The 24,555-nt window shown below is 35.8% G+C and overlaps 1 long non-coding RNA gene across 1 annotated transcript; it reads right to left on the bottom strand.

Moving 5' to 3' along the window:
- Window positions 1–9,907: 9,907 nt before the first annotated feature.
- Window positions 9,908–23,955, bottom strand: LOC117656655 (uncharacterized). The gene is made up of 3 exons (XR_004588989.3): window positions 23,871–23,955; window positions 14,421–14,487; window positions 9,908–10,487 (listed from the first exon to the last, which is right to left on the bottom strand). It is a non-coding gene; the product is annotated as an uncharacterized LOC117656655 (long non-coding RNA).
- Window positions 23,956–24,555: the final 600 nt, after the last annotated feature.

The following is a 24,555-nucleotide window of genomic DNA, read 5'->3' as shown; positions in this document are numbered from 1 at the left end:
TGGAGGAATGCTGCCCATGGGGCCACAATGGGTCGGACATGACTTTTCAACTAACACAACAACAACAACGAAGTCCTACCTGTCAATGACTACTTCAGTTTCAACCACAACAATACACAAGCACACAATAGATACAAACTTAAAGTGAACCACTCCAAACTCGATTGCAGAAAATATGACTTCAGCAACAGAGTGGTCAATGCCTGGAATGCACTACCCAACTCTGTGGTTTCATCCCCAAACCCCCAAACTTTTAACCTTAGACTGACTACTGTTGACCTCACTCCATTCCTAAGAGGTCTGTAAGGGGCATGCATAAGAGCACCAACATGCCTACTGTCCCTGTCCTAATGTTTCCTTTAATTGTATTCATTTTATGTATTCAATTCATGCTTATACTTATATATATATTATCTAATATGTATTCAACAAATAAATAAATAATAAATAAACTGGTGACTAGCCTTAATATAGCTGGTAATGCTTGACAAATAAACATCTTAGATTTTTCTCTCATTTGAAGGATCTCTTCAGGAGTTCTTCATAGAACTCCTATGCAGTTTTATTTATTTAAAAACTAGAGTAATAATTTTGTTGGTGTTGGTAAATATAAATTATCATCTCTATGCTGTCAATTTAATTACTGTGAAAGTTTGAAAAGGGAATTGTCAAAGTCCTAAGTGGGAGTAACTCTTCATGACCATACAGAATCTGCTGATTTCAGTAGCACAACCAATCTGAAGGTTGAAGAGATGCTATAATACAGCAATTAGGCTGACATAACAGCTCTGTACATTAGTGGGAGAATCAGATTGCAATTGCTATATTTGCCTGTTCACTACACTGATGCATTTCTAGGGCAGCTGTAATTGATAACCTCTGAGGTGTAAAACAAATAAGTAGAAGCAGTTGACCCTTACTTTGTTTAACTTTATTTGGAAAGACAATTTTTCATTAATACGTTAAAAACACACATACAGTTTGAAAATAAGCATTACAAGTTAGTAATGATAGGCACTGTTTTTTTTTTTGTGGGGGGGAGTCTCCTGGGTTTGGAAACAATATTTGAAATTTAATCAATTAAATTATATTTTATGCTATACTTTGTTTATTCAAGAAAGTTATTTTGAGTGGAGGAAATGTTTTAAGACTTTAACCCATCCTTCTCAGAATTCAGAATTAACCTGTAAATATTCTGTCACAATTTTCTTTTCCATTTCCCAGGGCATTTCTTTCCTTGAAAAAAAAATAAAGCTTAATTTTCTCTAACTTGATATCTGAGGAATTCATGTTAGCACACCATATCCTTGAGGCAGCTCAAAAGTGCCTTAGAAGTTTTAATCAAGTTATATATATTTACTACAAGTCATTTTAAATATATAAGAAGTAAACATGTTGACTACATTTAATTGGATTTATTTATTTTTAATTAGGATTACATTTCATTCAAATTTAGTTTAATTCTTAGCCTTGTCCGTCATTCTGAAGTGTGTCTTTCATTCAATCTCTTAAAGTTCAAGGGTGTTGCAGAAGTTTGGGGATATTAGGGCAAATCTCTCATTGGTGTATCTGACAATAACATCCCAAGTATGTAGGTTAGGCTTAAAGATAGTGACTTGCCCAAAATCATCCAATGAGTTGGGGAACAATGGCACTGTATCTCTCTGCTTTCAGTTTGATGTCTCAGTTACTGCAGGACTTTTTGAGATGAAGTATTGTTGCACAGTAATGAATGGTGCAGACTGTTTTTGTATCATTGTGCAACCTACCAGGTTACCCAGGCTTTCAGATTTGAAAGGAAAAAAAGACTGCTACAATAGGGAAAGTTCCTTATTAGTATAGCTATCATATCTGCACTGCAAACAGTTATCTCTTGTTGTTATCAATTTATGTGTGCAGCCCAAATCTATACTGTAATGCTTCTTCCCTGGGATTTTACCGAAGCATAGAAAATGATTCCAAATTTCTAGAGATGATTGCACAAAGGAAATCCCAACATCCACATTTTTGATTATTTCATAGATAATGAAAATTCAATAATTCTTTCTCCCCATCACATCAATATTTCTTGCTCTTGTGTATAACATAGACACAACATTGCTTCTGTTATAATTCAATGGCCTTCTTTCATATGCAAACTTCAAATCTTCTTCAGTCCATATGTGAAGCTATTTGAAGCCATTCTTAACTGTTTCAGTTTTAAAAAGTGTGTTTCCTCTTCTCTTGACACAATTGTCATATTCGAGGGAGATTTATACTTGAGCTGCAGAACAAACTAGACACCTGGCTTCTGCATAGGCATATGCTTATGTAATGCCCGAGTATTGTACGAATGTAAGTTAATGTACGGTATATATCTGAGATATTTATTTATGAGTTAGTAAGATTTTATTGACAATATTTTAAGAGTTAGATTTATATGTCATAATCAAATGAAAACAATAATGTCCATGAGGGTGGAGGTCCTTTCGCCGATCTTGTGAGTTGGTTTTCAAACGTTTCGTTACCAAGCTAGGTAAGATCTTCTGGAGAGTTTAGGGGATATCAGTGTTGCTCTGTTTATAAGGGCTTTGTGTGGTCCGTAGGTTTTATGATGGGGAGGTCACATCAGGTGAGGTCCCATCACAAGACCCTCACCTGATGTGACCTCCCTATTACAACCCCTACTGATTACATGAAGCCCTTATAAACAGAGAAACACTAACACTGACATCTCCTAAGCTCTGCTGAAGATGTTTCCTAGCCTGGTAATCAAGGATCAAATGCTCCCAGTTCGGACCAGTTCGACTGAACTGGTAGTGATGGCAGCTAGTGGTTCAGAGAACTGGTAGCAATGGTGGCATGAGGCTCTGCCCACCTGCCGGGTCATCATTACTTCCTGGTTTTAACCAGGAAATAACATCTTTTTACCTTCTGCTCATACATAAAAGGGTTTGCGCATGTGCAGAGGGACCAAGCGCGCACGTGACACGTGCACTTGCAAACCAGTGGGAAGGTAAGTAGATTTTACCCTGCTGGTAATGAAATGTTTGGAAACCAACCCACAAGCTGGAAGAACGAACCTCCACCCTCGCCCTACACCTAAGATACAGATATTCACCACCATTACAAATAATGTCCATTTCAAAAACTATCTTACATATAGTTTCTCTCTCACACATACAGACATTGAAATATTTGTAGTGAGAAGGAAGGAAGGAAGGAAGGAAGGAAGGAAGGAAGGAAGGAAGGAAGGAAGGAAGGAAGGAAGGAAGGAAGGAAGGAAGGAAGGAAGATACATGCTAGCAATTTGATTCTCTTTCATGTATTTGCCTGTTATGAGCCTGACGGAAGCCCTTTGGAAGTTGAGATACATAGATGGTTATTCAATAGTTTCAGGGCTCTCCTGATGGGCAATGGAAGGAAATCAGGTTGAATGGGTATCAGAAGAAATAGAAACCTTTAGTCCAGTCAGGTGCTTCACAATCAATATTAAAAAGTGGGGAGAAGGAAAATATATTCAACTGAGAATCATTGCATATTAATTGCATGGAAAGAGGAAAAGAAATGTCAAGGATATGGAGTTGGAGAGAATAATGGAGGGGGCTCTATATTGGGAGAAATACTGTGAAATATCTATACAGTGGCAGCTGTTGCTGCACATGTGGCTAATTTCTGAGAAAGCAGGGGAGGGAGATTTTACACTCACCTTTATAATGATTGATTCTAACAGCATTCCAGACACTGCCTTGATGTTTCTATGGAGCTATGCAGGAAGAATAAAAATCTGTCATACAATAACAATGTTGTAGAACCGTTGTTAGGTATAACTTCTATGCAACTGCATTACTGTGCCTAAAATTAAAATGTGAAAAGGTTTATGAATATTTGTTTTACATTATTGATTTTCGCTTAGACATCATCGATTATAATTAATGAACACAATTAGTTTGCTCCCCAAGGATCATATGAAATAAACAGCATAATACATTCATGAACAAAGAGCTGAAAAAATAATTTATAAGGTTATAAAATGCAAGGAGAGAAAGTCAAGATACTTGACTACAAAGCAGGACAAAGAACACTACACGAATCAATGCCACGGAAAGCCTGAATACATTTTTTAAAAATGCAACTTCACCTTATGTTGCGTATTTTATTTAATTTTGTTGGAAGTGTTTTTATAACACTAATATTTTCTCCAATTTTTCACAGAAACAATCTGAACACATTTTATTTATATAATATTTCTCCTAATATTTTCTCTCATTTTCCACAGCAACAAACTGAACACATTTTATTTATATTATTGTAGAAATCCATAGTTGTAGAATAAGATGAATATATTTACAATGTAAGTATATTTACAGTTGATTAATATTATCTGCTCTTAATCAGAACCAACTTCTCTTTTTGTTGTTTTTTCACAGTGTGGTATCAATCCAGTAAAAAGTGGATATTATCATACTTGTGCATACAAAACCCATCACACTTTCTTTTCTATTTATTTTTTTCTATATTCATAAAGCATCTACATTTAAAAAAACCCTTTTAAAAACATTTTCCAATATTTATTTATGGAACTTACATGATTACCAATTTATACAGATTAATGGTTGTTGGCTCACAAAAAGAGAAAGATGATACAATTATCTCACACCTCATAAGAAAAGCTCCACACTTCCCATCAGTGCACCATGATTCATTCACTATATCAGTTATTCATTATTCAAACATTTACAAGGTTATAAAATGCAAGGAAAGGATTGTTATGGATTGTACATGTGCAAAATAGGGCAAAGAACATTACACAAGCCAACACCATGAGAAATGTTCATCCAAACTTCAAACAATGTTGCCTATTTCAACCGTGGTTGACTCAAACCGAGTTTGGATATTCAGAGAGCATAATTCAGTTCTAACTTGTGATTCAAATTTCAGTGACAATCCAATTCAGTTCAAACCACTTTAAGATTCAGTATCTGATCTGAAAAAATGATTTATTCAAAGGCTACAATGGCAAAATTTCAAAATGCCTGAAGCTGTTTCATTTTTTTGGGCAGAATGGAATGAAAATCTCTAGGATGATAAGTCCTTTAGAGAATTGTAACCTTGCCAAGCTTCAGATGAATATTTTCAAAAGTTATAACAGAATAATTTTAATGCATCCTCCTTTATCTGCAAAGTTTACAAAATGTGAAAATGACAGCACAAGAATTTCCAATTTGTTCAGCAGAAAGGCTGTAAAGAAGATGGCTGAATCAATGCAGAAGTGTTGAGCCAATATTTCGAATGCTGAAAGTAAAAATAAATAACATTAATACATAAACAGCAACATAAATACTGTACAAAATGAATGTTACTATTTTTTATGTTGTTTTCCAAAGCTAGATTTTGTCTGCTTGTTCTGAAAAATGCTATTGTGGTTATTAGACAACAGGAACATGCCCCACTTTAATTTAATTTGTGCAATGCTATTAGAATAGAATAACAGAGTTGGAAGGGACCTTGGAGGTCTTCTAGTCCAACTCCCTGCTTAGGCAGTAAACTGTATACACCACTTCAGACAAATGGTTATGCAATATCTTATTAAAAACTTCCAGTGTTGGAGCGTTCACAATTTCTGCAGGCAAGTTGTTCCACTGATTAATTGTTCTAACTGTCAGGAAATTTCTCCTTAGTTCTAAATTACTTCTCTTCTTGATTAGTTTCCACCCATTGCTTCTTGTCCTATCCTCAGGTGCTTTGGAGAATAACTTGACTCCGTCTTCTTTGCCCCTGAGATATTGGAACACTGCTGTCATGTCTCCCCTAGTCCTTCTTTTCATTAAATTAGACATACCCAGTTCCTGCAACCGCTCTTCATATGTTTTAGCCTCTGCCTCTAATCATCTTTGTTGCTCTTCTCTGCACTCTTTCTAGTCTCAACATCTTTTTTACACTGTGGCAACCAAAACTGGATGCAGTATTCCAAGTGTGGCCTTACCAAGGCATTATAAAGTAGTATTAACACTTCATGTGATCTTGATTCTATCCTTCAGCCTAGAACTGTGTTGGCTATTTTGGCAGCTGTCTCTCATAGAGAGGCAACCTCTCACAATGACTACTATTGAGCAAGGTACCACATGTACTGTACCTGTGCATTTTGTTTTTCTTGCCTATTACATTCTCCTAAAAGACAAAATAAATTTAGAATCTATACTTTCAATGAATATACATTGAACATTCATTTATACCAATAAATATAATTAATGTAAGTATTAATTAAAGTATAAACATTTGAGAAAGGTACCAAGCATGATCTTTGGATTCCTGAACTCATAGTTCTATTGAAGCTGGGGATAAAGATGAGGTCAGGAGGTATATTTTTTTTGATCTGGACCCAGATGATTAAGTCAAGCTATATAAGTTTCATTTAACTTTGGACAAAGAGTCAAATAACCTTATTTGATTATAGAAGATAATATTGATATCCTAAACTGCAATTAATATTGATTTTTTTTACTTTTTTATCTTAATACTTTGTTTTAAATAATAGAATGTTCTTAATTTTTAATCATATTACATATATTTATATTTATATATACTTCATCATAAAGGGGAAAATATATCATAACTGAATGTGACGTGGTCACTGAAACATGAAATAAAATTCATTGTGGAGGGGAGCAGGGAACAACTAATTGTTACCAATCTCTTTGTATTGGGAACTTGTACCCTCCTAGCAAAAAATATAGGACGCAAATGTGCACAAATATAGCAAGAAGCTGTAACTGCAAGCAAATAGGATGTTACTTTAGACTCCTGATGTTGGTTTACATATAAGCAATAATAATTTAGATTCGTGACAGAATATCTAATTGCTGAAACTGTGATATATCTTCTTCTATAAAACTATTTCTCCCTGTTAAAAAGGGCTCACATTTGAAAAATAAATATCACCACTATATATTCTTTTATGGTTGTTTACATTGTCATCTTTTATGTTTTTAATATGTTTTTATGCTATAAACTGCTGGGAGTGGTTTTTACTGAATCTGGTGGTCTATAAAAACAAACAAGCATTTGATTTACAAGCTTTAGGATTCTTCTATGACAATAGATCTTAGGCTGATTAAGCTTGGTAATGCATACTCTATCTTTTATACTTACGATACATTTAATATGATTTGTATTTAATCATTTCTATAATATAAGACTCCATGTGGCTTGGCTCCTATGGACCTACCGGACTTCCTTTTCCAATGAGAATGATCAATTTGATTTGTTCTTCTTAAAAAAAACTAATTACTGTGTCAATTTTTAATGGATATATAGATTTTCTGCAGGACAATCTATCTTCAGCCTGATCCTTCACATTTTCCAACAATACACTCATTACCACCATCATTGAATCTATCCACCATATTGCTGATCATCCTCTTGTTCCCTTTCCTTTCACTTCCCCAATATTATAGACTTCTCTGGGGAATTAGTTCTTTGCATAAATAATGCCTTTGAAATAGGATAATTTGAACCTGGTCATTTGTGCTTCTAGTGAGACCTCAGGGTTGATTTATTTGATGATTTATTTGTTTGATTTTTCTTTCTTTTTTGCTCTTTGTGGGATGCTTAGCAGTCTTCTCCAATACCAATGTTAAAAATCATGAATACACTTTATATCCTCTTCAAAGTCAAGCTTTCACTTCTATGGAGTGCCAAAGAGAAAACCATTGCCTGCAGAATTATGACCTTTTTAGGCCTTCATTGCTATTCTATTATGAGTCAGTGTGAAGTCTTTCATTCATTATTATGAGAGTCAGTCCTAAAAGGCAGAAGATATCCACTTCATTGTCAGTTCTAAGCTTGGTTGCCATGCCTGTGGTCATTTCTTTGGTCTTCTTTATATTGCTGTGGCCAAAACCAGTTCACCTAAAGCAGCCAAATCACTTTGAAGATGCAACATAATTTTATCACCATGCAAATGTTACAGTGAATACTGGACTTTCAGCAAAGCATTTGCAGATTGTTGGGCAGACCTAACCGAAGGCAGAGCCATAGCTTATTTATCCTTTGTCTACTGCAGGGCTGTCAAACTCACTGCCCATAGGCCAGATGTGTCATGTGCTGGCCCTGCCCCAGCCCAGTTTAGCGAAGGGCAAAAAAGTCCTGATATGTCACGTGATGTCACGTGTTTGGTCTACTGCATTGCAAAGGCAAGAAATATGCTAGGTGAGTGTGTTAGGCATGCTATCTTTAAGATATAATCAGTAGATATAAACAGTGCTGTTTACTGGGTCACATGTACCAACTGATTCTTGTTTACTCAAAGTTTAATTTTTAACTTTACCCCCATTTTTAACTGATGTCCTTTGCTTTCATTACTAGAATTTCTTTTGCATTTTCAGTTATCAAATAGTGTCAACAGCATGGTTCATGATAATTATATTTCTTCCAGTCTAACTTCCCTGAATATATATTCCATGTATAGGTTAAATAAATAAGAAGAGAGAAATAAATACAACCTTGACAAATTTCTTTAGTAAGCTAAATCTAGAATCTTTTGTCATCTCTCATCTGGACTGCACCTTGCTGACCTATGTGTAGGTTTCACATGAAAACATTCTCATTTTTCTGAGCATATTCTTTAGTTTGATACCCTCAACACATCTTGCTAGGATGTGAAATTAAGGATATTGTATGAAAATTTACCCTTTTTATTAAGTCTGTTTTTTATCCTATTTATGAAGACTGAGCTATTCCAATCTGTTGGCCATGATGTCATTGTCCACATCTGCTGGCATTTTGGTTAGAATCTTTAGAAGTCTTTCTTCTGTCACTTGCTATATTTCTTTAGATATTTCATTAATATCCAGGTGTGGATTGGACACCTCATAAGGGAAAAGGTTCTTCCTTGTTTTACCTAAAGATGGGAGGAAAAAAATTAACAAACTAATGGTTTTGTGCCTGGATTTCATTATATCATGACCTATATAAAAGAAGCAACCATATGTCTAGAACATGGGTGTCAAACTTGATCGTGTCATGGGCCGGATCATGATGTATCACCATGTTTTTGGCCTTTGCAGAACCAGCGGGCTTTGAGCCGCCAGATTGACAGGCCTGGTCTAGAAGGACATCAGTATATTGCTTAAAATATTATTTTTCCATCAGTGTTTAAAATAAGGAGAGAGTGAGTATGAGTGTTAGTGTGTGAATGTATGTGTATTTGTGTGTTTCTACTTTAAAATGAGAGGAAAATCTTTATGAAAAAGAACAAATCAATAATTTATTTGGAGGAATGATGGAGAGTGATTAGCAAAAAGTTATTTGTCCAAAGGACTTTTGATTAAAAAATCTGAATATCTTTGAAGAAATTATAGCAATAAATAGCAATTGTAGTTTTATACAAAGTGTATTTTGTCTTATTTCAATATGAGAGAATGTGGTAAAACTAAGAACCTTCTTCATTGACAAAGCAAATATTTACATTTCCAGGAGTTTGCTTTTCACTTAAAGAGGGAGCAAAAAGAAATACCATCCACGGAAGCAGAAAGACATACACAATACAATATTTTCCAATAATTAGATGTGTTGCCATAGTGATGTATTATGTACACTCATATGCAATGTAATGAGCAAACACCACTGAATCATAAAATTATGAATTATTTTCTGTGGGGAAAATTAAGCTCTGTTCTTTTTAGTACAACAAATTAATTGTGAAGAATTCATTTAGTTAGGTAGTCTCTCCCTACCCAGAGAGACAAGTATTTATTATCTAGGTCAATTAGAAAGCTTTTGGTTTTGGTTTGTTTTTATTTCTTTTAAAATATCCCAAAAATAGTGAATATAACACATAGTAATCTATTCTGCTTATTCTCTCCATCTTATACAGAATATTCTTTTTGATTTATTGCACAGTTAAAAAATACACCAAATATTCCTTTTTACCTTCTGATATTTTTAATGGAGTATTGTACATAAATACCATGAACAAAGCTGAAGTAGTCATGGAAAGGCCCTAGGCTTTTTCTCCGTTTTCTGTGACCATGACTGCTTCATGAACAGTTTTTCTACTGCCTATCTACTGCCTTTAAGTCATCTTCAGTCCATATGTGAAGCTATTTGAAGGCATTCTTAATTGCTACAGTTTAAAAAAGGCAGTTCCTTCTTCTTCTGATATAACTGTTGTCTTCTAGGCCCATTTTGACTTGGACTGTAGAAAAACTGGACACCGGGCTTCTGCACAGCCATATGCTTGTGTAATGCCTAAGTGATGGTTTCCATTGCATTTCTCAGATTTATTTAGTCTCTTTATAAACACAGGACTTTTGAAAGAGCACTAAACCTATTTGGTTTGTTGGTTGGCTTGGCTTGGCTTGGCTTGGCTTGGCTTGGCTTGGCTTGGCTTGGCTTGGCTTGGCTTGGCTTGGCTTGGCTTGGCTTGGCTTGGCTTGGCTTGTTAACACAAGTGTTTTGCCAAGAATCAGGACAGTGATTAGTTCTTTCAGTTCAGTGAATTGGTTCTTTTTGGATCCAGAGACAATTAACATGCAAAGTAACAGAGTAAATAAAGAGATTTTAAGTTTTATCATTACCTCAAGCAGAGTTAAAACCATAACATAAAAAGCATACATACCAACAAAATATCATTATGTGACTAAACTCCCAGAATAAAAATGGTCCTCCTCATTGCCATTACAATGAATTAATTTATAATTGAAAAATCATTGCTTATACGCTGAATGAAAAGTTAATTTAAACTGAGAAAGAGAACCATTTCCTGTAAACAATTTTTTTTGGGGGGGGAGTGGTGTTCAGTCAATATTAGTACATTGCAGGGTTTTTTTCTGCTTTTGAATGATAAAACATTTCCTACGGCTATATATTTAATGGTTTTTGTTGTTTATTTGTTATTTTATATAATGATCTCTGAGTACTTATGCAAGAGTAGTATAACTATTGCACTGACCAGGCAACGCTGCTGGGATCAATCTTATAAAATCTAATTTTGTCTAAATGTAATGCTATTTGTATCTTTTTGGTGAGGAGCTAGACACCATTTCAGCCACTCCTAGCTTTTTTGTTACTACGTTCCACAGTGATGATTAGATTGCTTCTAATAACATCAATCACACTTGAATGGTCTAGAAACTTGATCTAGCATTCTATTCTTCACTGTTGTCATTGGTTACTGCCATGGACTGCCAGCAGCAAGGCTAAAACAGGATTTTTTGATCATTCACTGACAATATCATCATTCCTTCGGAATGGTAATTGGAGATGAAGATCCTTGGTTATGCAGGAGAAAATAATGTCAGTTGGAACAAATAAATTATTCTTCCTCAAAGTGACTGTCCCAGGTAAACTAAAACTTCCGATTCAGCTATTTAAATGCAAGAAAGTTGACAAAACTATAAAAAGATACTAAGGAGTGAGAACAGTTCTGGGAAGCAAGGCCATAAGAAGGTAACATTTAGAAGAAAAGAATATATCACAAGGTAACTAATTTCAAGAAAACAGCCTTCATTCTGTCAAATATACTTTATGGTATCACCTCCTAATTCCTGATTGTCATGTCATTAAACACATTTTATGTTTCTGTATTCAATCAATTACTTACAACTACCGTATATATGATTTTAATGCAAATTCTAATTGGCATAATAGTCAGAGAAGTTGCATTCCAAACCTACTTTTAATTTTACTTATGCTGCTTCCAGTTTCATAATAAATGTTATGTGCTTCAATGAAACAGCCTATCTTATATTTACTGTTAAATAACTTTATCAAAAGATTTGTTCTACAGCTACCAATTTCCTCCAGCTGAGTTTCTACTAGACTGGTCAGTTTGGCTAATTTATAAATATAGATTTAATGTAATTTACTGTGTGCCTATAGAGTGTAAGGAAGATGACCTTGACAGAGATTTGCAAGAATGATTACCTAGGCAAAAGGATCTGGAACATTTTTCTTAAGTCAAGTGATATAAGAGAATATTTAGAAGGGCTCAGATCTAATTCACTGTACTAACATAAAAGGGAGAAGGGACAACATAATTGTACTTGCAAGGTTCTGTCATTAGAGCTTATCTTAATATTTTAGCCTTTCAATTGAATTGATTTTCTGGTCTAGTGTATCTAGAGGAACTGACAGTATGCTTGTGCATCTGTATATAATTTACTAAATTTCCTCTGCATGAAACATGCTGTTGTTAGAGGGTATGGGTAATTATTGATACCTTCCCTTATGACTATATTTTAAACTAAGCCAAATCTCAAATGCCAAATTGACAGTCCATATTAATCACAAGCAAGACGTGCTCATTGTCATACAGGAAGTCTGATATCATAGCTTTGTCTTTCACTATAAATAGACAATATAGAATTTAGAAGATATCATTGGAATGGGGTTTTAAAAAAAAGTTTCCCATATCCCATGGCCTCTGATTAAAGTATGGAGTTACAAGAAAAGAAAAGTTGAGATAAAAAGGAAGCATATTGTTATTATTCTATCATTTATTATTTATTTCTTTGGGAATTTTGAAATTTATTTCTTTGGGAATTTTCTACTTTACCTCATTTGCTATTGAGTAATTTGGCAGCTCTTTCAACACTGCTGCAATACTATTGCATTTTTAATATTTAAACTTAAAATTGATTTTTAGCTTACAACTTCTTTTTAAAATAAAATCTGATTTTGCTAGTTTTCTTTGCAATTATCTTCCATAAGGATGGAGAAGAACTGAATCATATAGCCAGACATCTGTACATAGCATGGACAAAATATATTTTAAAATTTTTTAGTTTTTAACTTCCAGAGAGATGCAGAGGTGGTATTCAGCAGGTTCTGACTAGTTCCAGAGAACCAGTAGCGGAAATTTTGAGTAAGTTGGAGAACAGGTAAATACCACCTCGGACTGGCCCCGCCCCCATCTATTCTCTACCTCCCGAGTCCCAGCTGATTAGGAGGAAATGGGGATTTTGCAGTAACCTTCCCCTGGAGTGGGGAGGGAATGGAGATGTAACAGTATCCTTTCCCTGCTACTCCCACCAAGCCAAACCCACCAAGACATGCCATGCCCACCAAGCCATGCCCACAGAACCGGTAGTTAAAAAATTTGAATCCGACCACTGGAGAGTGTGGGAGGCCCATTTCTCTTATACAATAGCTTTACAAGGTAAATATAAGGTAAGGTGAAACCTGGAAGATAAATTATGGTGAGAACTATTGAGCTGCTATCCCAGGAGGCAGGATCGTAGTTTTCAAACCCAGAGGTCTTGAAATATCTGGTATTTAACTCTATAGACTTAAATGTACTTTTAGAAGGAATGGCCAAACCTGGAGGCAGAGTGAAAAGAGGGATCAGCCTAGAATCAGTACATAGCCACAAGCAAACTAAGTCCAGTCTCCTTTGAGTGACGTTGATACTTATCTAATCAAATCTGGTTAGACCGTCAATAGTCAGCAGTTCAGAAGATGCCTATATATAAGCATTTAGCAATAAATCAGCATGACTGAACCTTTGTGTGGACCTGATCTTTTGTGCCTGAAAGTATTACAGCAAAAAATTAAATCAAGAATAATATGGTAGGCATTAATAAATAAGCAATTATGTAATACCTCATAACTTATCACCTTCTCTAACTCATACCGTTACCCTTTTTACTAAAATTGCAGTTGCATTTATTAAATTAAAAATGGACTGTTGATTATTTTTTCCCTGAAAATTATAACTGACTTCAAAGAGGCCGTATATAAAGATCTGTAGTCAGTGCACCCACAAAAATAACATCTGTCCAAAGGTAAAAATAGAGTTTATTCACTCTCTCTCCCTCCTTCCCTCCCTCCCTCCCTCTCTTTCTCTGGAAAACTGACTCTTGCCACATCACCATATCACTTATCTTACTGTGACTGCGCAAGATTTTAATCCTTTCTTGAGAATTGGTCTTGGAAAAAGAAATATTGTTGTATTTGTTGGCCACTAGTTAATAGCACTTAGCAATAGCACTTAGACTTAGACAGTGCTTTACAGCCCTCTCTAAGCAGTTTACAGTTTACAGAGTCAGCATATTGCTCCCAACAGTTTGAGTCCTCATTTTACCCACTCGGAAGGATGGAAGGCTGACTCAACCTAATGGTGTGCTTACATCTCTTTCTTTCTTATTTATTTATTTATTTATTTATTTATTTATTTATTTATTTATTTATTTATTTATTTATTTATTTATTTATTTATTTATTTATTTATTTATTGCGATTTATATGCCGCCTTTCTCCCTAGGGACTCAAGGCGGCTTACAAAATGACAACTTCAATACAAATCACAATACAATACCAAATTAAAATCAGTAACCCAATTAAAAAACGATTTAAAATTATACCAGTATTTGCTAGTATGTCTACAGTATATGATCATACTTATTTAACTCTGACAGTTGATTAGATTTATATATTACCTTTCATTCATAAACTTGGTTTCATGCATAGTGCTTCCTCTTTTCATTTTCCTACATAACACGAACCCTATAATATAGGAAAGATTGAAGATGATTGGACCAAAGTCATTTATGGCTAAAGGTGGACTGGAACTTGAATTCCCCTAAAGACTTGCATCCCCAATGTCAGTGCAACAGTTTAATCACTGCATCACACCTGTTGTCTAATTTGAGAGATTAGTCACTGTTGGGATTACCATGCCAATTATATATAAATTATTCTCAACTTACTTTTTCTTTCAATCTGTTGAGACCATGAAAATTGTAGAATGTTTTATTCATGCTATAGAAGTGTTTAAAAATATCTGGTTCCCCCTCCCCCACAAAAGTTCCAGGTGCTTTTTCCTCTGTTCTGATAAAGGCTTACAACCAATTAAAGACAAAATTACATTCCCTTTGCCAAGTTTTGGAGTCTTCTAAATTCAATACTATTTTAGAGAAGTTAAATTAGCAACAATAGACTACCTAATATGGCCATACCTCAACAAAGCAAACATTGCATGCATCTAATACCCATGACCTAATAACACCCAGAATAGATTAATTAAATGCATACAAAATAAGGTTCATTTGAAATATGGTTTAGCAACTTTAACTAATACAAAAATGTACTAAATGCTCCCACAAATAATAGTAGGATTTTGTCACATGCATATGGATGCTAATTAATTTCTGGGCCTGTTTAAAATATTTATATTATATTAAACAATCTTTAATTTTCAACTTCTGTCCACTTGGATTATCAGCTTGAAGATCATACTTATATATTTCTTTATAGGAGGAATTAGATGAGGAATTATGTAAAAGGGATTCATTTCTCAGCAACAGCAAGCAGTTCTGCTTGTAAGGCAACTAATTGCAAGTGGAATCAGTTACAATAGAGTCTACATTAAAAATGTATGTTAAAGGTTACATTTAAAGCATAGTTTTGATAAAATATCTTTAAGGGTGGCTTAAAATATTTTAATAAATTATTATATTTTATATTGGGTTACATGGGCAATTCACTTTCCATACCTGAAAGACAACAAAACCCATCAAATAGCACATGAATGGATCGTGGTAATTCAGATAATATATATATACAGCAGAACTAGTAAAAGTTCTCAGTTTTGAGGTACATGAATGAATCTAACAATCTGTAAAAAAAGAACTCTAATTACTGGATACTAATAAAAAGAATTTGAGTAAAAACATGTGCAAAAATGAATATAGTCAATTAGTTACGTATTTCCATAAGGATATATTATTCAAGAGAAATAGACCATTTTTGGATAAAGGATGATGGATGGGATAGAGGAAATTAAGCAACTATTTTACTTAAAAGTGTAAGATTTTCAAAAGATGGAAACAAACATGTTTACAGTATCAGTTATCCAAGCAGCACATGGAATTTGGTTATAAAAAGAGATTTTTAGAGCACACAGAAGCATGAACATAGCATCTTTCTGCAAGTCTTTTCCTTCTGGGAATCATGCGGATGGTGCTATGTGATCTTGGAAAGTATATAGTTATTTTAAAGAACTTCAGAGGCATACCAAAGTACTTTTTTTTTGAGAACTGCAACTGAATCTATTGTCTATGGGAAAGATATTTTACAAACAGCAGATCTGACAGATTGCTACTCAAATTCAGATACAATCAGAAACAGGTACAGGGAAACAACAAAAGAAGTGAGAAGAAATATGGATAGGAAAGTGTTTGATTTTGCTTGATTCCTGGGGAGTGTATGTGTGTGTGTGAATGTATGTATACATATATACGTGTACTGATTAGTATTTAGATAGGAGATTATTAAAAAATTAATTTAAAAAAACCCAACCTACAGAAACATATATACTGTACGTATGTGTGTATATATAATAATGAGCCACGACCAAGGACCAGAAGCCAGACCGCAGCTGCATCATTAGCCACTTTAAACCCTTCCAATCCATACATGAAGCAGATTGACACCCACCATGAAGAGCTCGCACGGCCACAAACACGAAGCCAAACAACAACAACGCAGCTCACCAGCTCAAATCCCCCTGCAACTCAGACTAAGCTGAGCACAACCAATCCCCCACCCAAACAGAACACACCCCCAGCCAATCAGAGCACAGCCAAGCCCCTAACCAATCAGAACACACCTCCACCCAATCAGAACACAGCCAAGTTCCCACCCAATCAGCTCACACCCCCACTAGCAGTTAAAAGGAAGAGACAGCGGCGATCTCACATTGCTCCCGGAAGCACGAAGCCGAGAACACCAGCCTGAAGATGACGAATGAGACTTCATCGAAACGTCGCCAAGACACTTCCAATTTTACGTGGGAGAAGACCCGAATAACCAAAGACCTACATATATATATATATATATATATATGTGTGTGTGTGTGTGTGTGTGTGTGTGTGTGTGTGTGTGTGTTTATGTAAGTTTTCACGGGTATGTATGTGTGTATAGTTAATATTTCGGGTTTGTTCCCGTGTAATTGTGGATATATCCCTAAAAGGGAAGAAGCGACGTTTCGGCAGAATCCCATCTGCCATCATCAGGCTTATGTCAGCAGTCATTTTGCACTAACTGACGTTGGTATTTCAAATCTGGTGCTGGTATTCTGGGATGGCTCCACCTTTTCATTCTGATTGGTTGGGAGTCCCAGTATGGGTTTATTGGCTTAACCGACCATACACCCGAAGCCAAGTGAATAAACACATACTGGGACTCCCAACCAATCAGAATGAAAAGGTGGAGCCATCCCAGAATACCAGCACCAGATTTGAAATACCAACGTCAGTTAGTGCAAAATGACTGCTGACATAAGCCTGATGATGGCAGATGGGATTCTGCCGAAACGTCGCTTCTACCCTTTTAGGGATATATCCACAATTACACGGGAAGAAACCCGAAATATTAACTATACACACACACACACACACACACACACACACACACACACACACATATATATGCTTCTGTAGGTTGTTTTTTTTTTTTTTCAAAATAAATTTTATAATGGTGTCTCATCTAAGTACTAATCAGGTTGGACCTGCTCAGCTACTTTGGAATCAGCCAAGGTCAAGTAGATGCTGCCATCTGCTGTAGACTCGGTTACCTCTCTTTTTGGTTTACCTATGAAGAGGATCTTGGGATATGTTCCAAACATTTTCAGGTAGTTTTATGATAGTAGTCTGTGACTCTGCATGGGATCTGTTTAATGGCACCCAGGACAATGGAATTTCAGCTATATTGTTTGAATGGATGCTTTCTAGTTTGTCTTGGAAACTTAATATATCGATCACTTTTAAGAACAGCAGCAACAAGTTGAGTTTTGTGAAACAAGGTATCTTAACTGCCTGACACCTGTGCTATCTCCTACAATGATTTGAAAAGATGTATTGTTCTTAGAATACCAATCTCAGGTTACCTTGACAACCAGAGATGATGCATAATTCCACTGTGCATCATACCATGCTTCCCTTTCAGCATTCATAGACTTTGATCTTTTTTATTTGTTTATTTATCAAACTAACTCTTCAAAATATCTGCATTCAGATAGGAAAAAAAGAAAAAATAGTTTGGAGGCACTGAATGTGCATTTGATTAGAAGAGGAAAGGACATGTGTAAGAGACTTCTGACATAGAAAAAAATAAGTATTTCCCTTTTTGTCACTGCATAAAGTAAATAATGGGTTTTTTAAAAATAATCTTATATTTAATAAGAATGGAAACAACATAGAATTAATTTTTAACCGTATATCCTGCATAAATTCCTATTTTAGCATTCGGGGACTGCACATAATTTATATGTTGCAAATACAACATATTCACACAACATGCAAGTATTTGCATACATTTGCATCAGCATAAACAAATGATTACAAATGATAAACAAATTTTAAATTGATTTTAAATTGGGTTGTTTTAATTTACGGCCAAAATATTTAATTATTTTAAACTGTTTTTAAATTTTGTATGTTCTGTTTTTTACTTTGGCTGTTCACCGCCCTGAGTCCTGTTTGGAGAAGGGCGGTATAGAAATGGAAACAAATAAAATAAATAAATAAATAAATAAATTATCATATTTCCTAAACCCTGCCTTCTCAGTCTATAGTCTTGAGCAGCATAATGAAGGTCCTCTCTGAATCAGGTTTCTCCATCCAAGTCATTATATTTTTGCTGCAAGAAATCACATCTTAGTTGGAGTTGCTGAGAAAGAAAGTAGAAATGAAGTTTTGTTTCCCTTTATCCAAACCTTAATATTAATATTAATATTAAAAATCAATTTGAATGTATACAATATATTATTCTGTATTAAAAATGCTTAAATGTTTTAATTTAAAAGAAAACATAACTAGTATTGACTTTTAGGTAAAGTTATGCTTTCATATATGGAACGTTGTAAGTTTATTTGTGTGTATCTATTAAATTCAAGTGATTATGTGAACAGCTACTTCTTATTTTATTATTTATCCCACCATCAGCCAGATGTTTAGATGGGATTTGGGCTTTTTATCCACCTATTGAATCCTTCCCAAAGACCTGAGATAGGCAGAAATTGTGTTGATGTGTTGAAAGTATTGTCACTGGATGAAAGCTGTTTCAAGTAAAGCTGTTTTGTACTTGATTTTGTCAATGCTGATGCTGTTCAAGCTCAGATGTTTTGAGATTGTACCCATGGAGCCTTTTATTGGTACTATCTTTGCTTTCTTTTGCCACATTTATTCTATTTCAACTTTATATCATGCACAATAGTTATTTCTCTTCTATTCTGCTTCCTCCAGGTAAGACAATGTCCACTACCCAGACTTTTTTGTCTTTCTTATTAACAATGATTAAATCTGGGATGTTATGTGACAGGTGTTTGACTGTCTGAATTCTAAAATCCCAGAGCATTAACTTTTTCAGTTTTTATTACTTTATCTTTGGTAAATGGTATTTCTTGCAGATATTCCAATGCATCATTGTTGTTGTTTTGTCATGCTACAGTTTGCAGTCACTGTGCCATTTTGTCCATAATGTGCAATTTGGTGATCTTCTTGGCTATAGCCATTACTTGCTGTTTTATTATTTCTAGTATTTAATCTCCTTGTTCTACCTTGTTTATATCTGATCTTAGCATGTTGATCTAATTTTCCAGCCTGATCTTCTATTTTGGCAGTACACTATTTGGCTTTGGCTTTTGTTTGCTGATTTTGCAACACAGGTACTCACTCATAACTGTAGCTGTTGTGTACATTTGTTAGTTTGTTAATTGCAGTGAGGTGGTATCTGATAGTACAATATTGGTATCTTTTAATATTTTTGCTACCCGTTCCTTTGGAAAAACCTTCAGTGCAGGCAACCTTATTCTATTGTTTTTGTGCTGTTCTAAATGCTCAGTTATTCTTTGTTTCAATTCCTTTATGTATGTATGTATGTATGTATGTATGTATGTATGTATGTATGTATGTATATATATGTATATATATATATATATATATATATATATATATATATATATATATATATATATATATATATATATATATATATATATATATTAGTTAGAGGGCTTTATTCTTCTGAGGAGAAGGCAGAGGAGAGGGTGCCTAGTTTGAGAATAAAAACAATTCAATAGCTGGCTTCATCTACTGCAGATTCCCCTTGGTTTGCCTCTATAGTACAAACCCTTCACATCCTGGGCATAAATTGTTTCAACGTCTACCCTCAAAACGATGCTATAGAGCACTGCACACCAGAACAACTAGATACAAGGACAGTTTTTCCCCAAATGCCATCACTCTGCTTAACAACTAATTCCCACAACACTGTCAAATAATTTACTAAGACTGTATTACTATTATTCTTCTCTTCCTTACTAATATCTATCTCTTCCCACTTATTACTATAACCATATTGCTTGTATCTTTCAATTTATATTGTTTTTATTTGTTTCCCAGTGCGATTTGACAGTTTATTAGTAACCTTGACTATCACTAAGTGTTGTACCTTTTTATTCGTGATGAATGTTTTTTATTCTCCTTATGTACACCGAGAGCATATACACCAAAGACAAATTCCTTATGTGTCCGATCACACTTGGCCAATAAAGAATTCTATTCTATTCTATTCTATTCTATTCTATTCTATTCTATTCTATTCTATTCTATTCTATTCTATTCTGTTCTGTTCTGTTCTGTTCTATTCTATTCTATTCTATTCTATTCTATTCTAGTATGAACTATTTCTTTTAAGAAATCTATGCAATTTCTTTTCAGTTCTTCCAATTCTGCTTCTGTGAATATTTTATTTTGTATTATAAATGGATATTCATCTGCTAGCTTCTGTTCTATTATTTCTGATTCTGGATGCTATTTTTTTTCCAGAATTGGTCTATTCTTTTCAGTTACATGCTTCTTGTTGGACTTGATTTGTAATAACAGATCATTATTTCTTCCAATCTTTATATATTTAAGGTGGGTAAAGAACTTTTCTTCTAGTAGTCCCATATTTGCTGGCTCTGGTGGCTCAGCTTGAGTCCTGTAGGTAACCTGTAGTTGACACTTTAGCTTTATATTTTATTAGTTTGTCTGTTTTGTGGTTCACCAGTACTTGCTTGTAGGCAAATATTGTTTCTTGCAACTATTCCAGTCCTCTTTTTTTGCTAGTTTATATTATTAGAATTAATATTTCAAAACATTCATAGCTTTCATTATCTGGAACTTGTCCTAAAGCTTGGTTAGTCAATGAGCTTGGTCACATCTATTCCAGAATTATTCTATCATCCTATGCTACTTACTTCAAACAGGGTTGGAATGCTTGTTTCATTACATTTTTATCCCATTTTTCTGCCTTAACTATGCAAATGAAGTTTGATCATACCTAAAGTGAAAATAGTCCTTATTAATCCTCAGTATACAGGCCAAATTGTAAAATACAAACCAGTAAATTAAGAGATAAAAGAACATCAGCTAGTTAAGCCAAATAGCCGCTGAAATGAAACAATGTACATTCAATATGAACTATGTTCATTCAATACAGAAACAGTCAAACAGATATACTAGAATATCTCAACCAACAATATTTTAAAATGATAAAAGTGTCTAGTGTAGAACTTAGTGTACACTGGGTATCCAGACTTAATATAATTCATAATTTGCTGGACAGACACTCCACTGAAGTGTAATGAAGAATTTTTAATCTTCTCTGTATCATACAGTAATATATATTTGCTTTAAGTTTCTTGTTTTCAAAAACAGATTCTTTACTGATGTCCATTTCAGACAAATGAAAAGGCAATATTTATTTATTTACTTACTTACTTACTTATTTATCTTCCCTGATGCAATATTGGAGCAGACACAACTCTTAGTATTTAATAAAGAGATGTGCGTGTGATTTGGAGCCAGATTTAGTACTACATATGAAAGTTACTTTTAAGACTCATATTTCCACAATAAGAGGCAGGAAATATATGTAAAGTGATCAATCTCCTCCAATTAAGTTAAATATGCACCCCATCAATGAAAATTTTAGATTTTCCGTTCATTTGAACAACAACAAAATGAAAGCAATTTCTTTTCAGTCCAAATGAATGAGTATGATTGGGGGGAAAAGTGTTCAGCACTGTACTAAAAGAAAGCACAGACTATCCTAGTCTTTAACTTACACTAAATCATTCACTCAAAACTGTACTTCTGTACTTCCTGTGCAATCAAGGAAAACCAATTGATAAGGGTGTGTGTGGTTACAATGCTTATGCAAAGCAACACAGCAATCAGTAGTGACAAAGTACTAATGAGGACTGGAATTGCAATTAGTAACCGCATACCTTCATCTTCCCACTCTTTCTTGATTTAGCATTTGACTCTTCATGGGCTGTTTTTGAATAAGACTGGCACTGTTTCTTTCTACTGAATGATGATTTCCTCTTCTTTTAGCAACTTTGAAAGTCAGCGGTACTGAGGATAACCTAAACAGAATGTACTGTGCAGGGGTGGGTTCCAATTTTTTTTACTACCGGTTCTGTGGGCGTGGCTTATTTGGTGGGTGTGGCTTGGTGGTCATGTGACTGAGTGGGCGTGGCCAACTCAAAGTCACTCACGGCAAGGTGGGGCGGCACCTTGCTGTGAGTGACATCAAGTTGGCCACACCCACTCAGTCACATGACCGATGCTGCAGAGACAGAGCGATTTCCTGTGTACTTTCCCCTGACCCTTGGGCTGATAAAATAAAAGCCTGCCTTCCTAGCAGCCCAAACTGGAAAATGAGGGGTGGGGAGATGCTTCATGTCTAGAAAAACAGCCTTTCTTTTAATTGCCTCATCAAACCACAAACTCCTCCGATCAGGGCTTCGGTCTCTGAGTAATGGGTCAGATGAAGAGTGGGGAAGTGACTAAAGGGGGAGAGAGGGACAAAGCCCCCTTAACGTGGATGCACGTAAAAAAAGGGTGGAATTTTGACAAACTTCTCCCCCAAGACCAAGAAGAGATTCATTTCCCACTCACCCTCCCCTCCCCAACATTTCCAAGAGCCTCCAACATTGCAGCAGCTGCTGCTCCTCGCCTCTCCTGTCCCGGAAATGGAACCAGGCACCGTTTCCTCCCCCAAGTCATTGTTGGAGCATCAGAGATCTAAGGAAAAGTCTTCCAGCTCTTCACAATCAACTTTAAGAGAGGTGAGAAGCCAATGCAAAAGAAGCGGCAGTGGAGCCGACAGGGGTTTGTGTGTGTGTGTGTGTGTGTGTGTGTGTGTGTGTGTGTGTGTGTGTGTTTGTCCTTCTGCGGTCCTCTCCCGGGGGACAGCCAGGGCTTCACCGCCTCCTCTTTTTCAGCAGGGCTGCCTCCAAGTCCTTGCAAAGGGATACACACACACACACACACACACACACACACACCCTGCCTTGTCACCTCCACTGCTGCTTCTTTTGCATTGGCTTCTCACCTTTCTTAAAGTTGATCATGAAGAGCTGGAAGACATTTCCTTAGATCTCTGATGTTGCACAATGACTTGGGGGAGATCTAAGGAAACGTCTTCCAGCTCTTCACGATCAACTTTAAGAGAGGCAAGAAGCCAATGCAAAAGAAGCAGCAGTGGAGGCAACAGGGCAGGGCATGTGTGTGTGTGAGTGACAGAGAGAGAGAGAGAGAGAGAGAGAGAGAGAGAGAGAGAGAGAGAGAGAGAGAGAGAGATCCAGCCACCCTCCCCCAGCACCGCCGCTGCTCCTGCCCCTCTCACCTCCAGCACAGCGGCTCCGTCTCCCTGAAGGGCTGCCCGCCCACCCAGTGGCCGGGCTGCAAGGCAGGCAAGCATGGTAGGGCCATGGGGAAGGGAGCTAGCTAGCTGAGCGGCCCCGACATGCTTGCCTGCCTTCCCGATGGTCCCCGTGGCCAGGCCCTCTTGCTTACCTTCCTCCCCCACCATCGCTTCTTTTTTCGGCTGCTTACCTTCCATGGCAGCTGGTCCAGAGTCGGGAAGGCAAGCTAACCCAAGTTTTTGGCAGCCCCCAGCCAGCCGCCACTGCTGGAAAGTGGCTGGCCAGAAAGCCTCCGAAAAGGCTTTTTTGCCAGCGACTTTCTCCGCAGGCTGCCAAAAAGCATCTGCTATTGTCGCCATGTTCTTTGCGCATGCACATTCCATTGGACTTGCAAGGCAATAGGATGTGCATGTGCAAAGAACATGGCAGTGATGAACATGGCAGCTGGAGAACCGGTTCGGGGGCGTGGCCATACAGGAATTACCACCAGTTCTCCGAACGATGAGAGATTTTTACTACCGGTTCTTGAGAACCGGTGCGAACCGGGAGCAACCCACCACTGGTACTGTGTCAAATTTAGCTACCAGGGAATGATGTTCATCCAAAAGGATAAAAGGTAATACATGTAAGGTGATGATGGTTGTGGGTTGCTTTTTCTAATCAGAACAGGATCTTAACTCATTAACTGAATGTCATTTTTATTTCTGTTCCTTAACAGAATCTACAGAATTATTTTTTAAAAATTGTTTAATATTAATCAGTTTGCTACTGAAATTGTATGTGTGTGTGTTCTCAGTCAAGAGTAAATATATCTGTGAGAGATAGAGAGATAGAGTACCCTTTCATACAACTTTGTCATTCTCAAAAGAAAATTG

Source organism: Pantherophis guttatus, chromosome 5 (genome assembly GCF_059756535.1).
Source record: "Pantherophis guttatus breed Tessera chromosome 5, ASM5975653v1, whole genome shotgun sequence".
In the NCBI taxonomy this organism is placed as follows: Eukaryota; Metazoa; Chordata; class Lepidosauria; order Squamata; family Colubridae; genus Pantherophis; species Pantherophis guttatus.
This window is presented reverse-complemented; position numbering and strand designations above follow the sequence as displayed.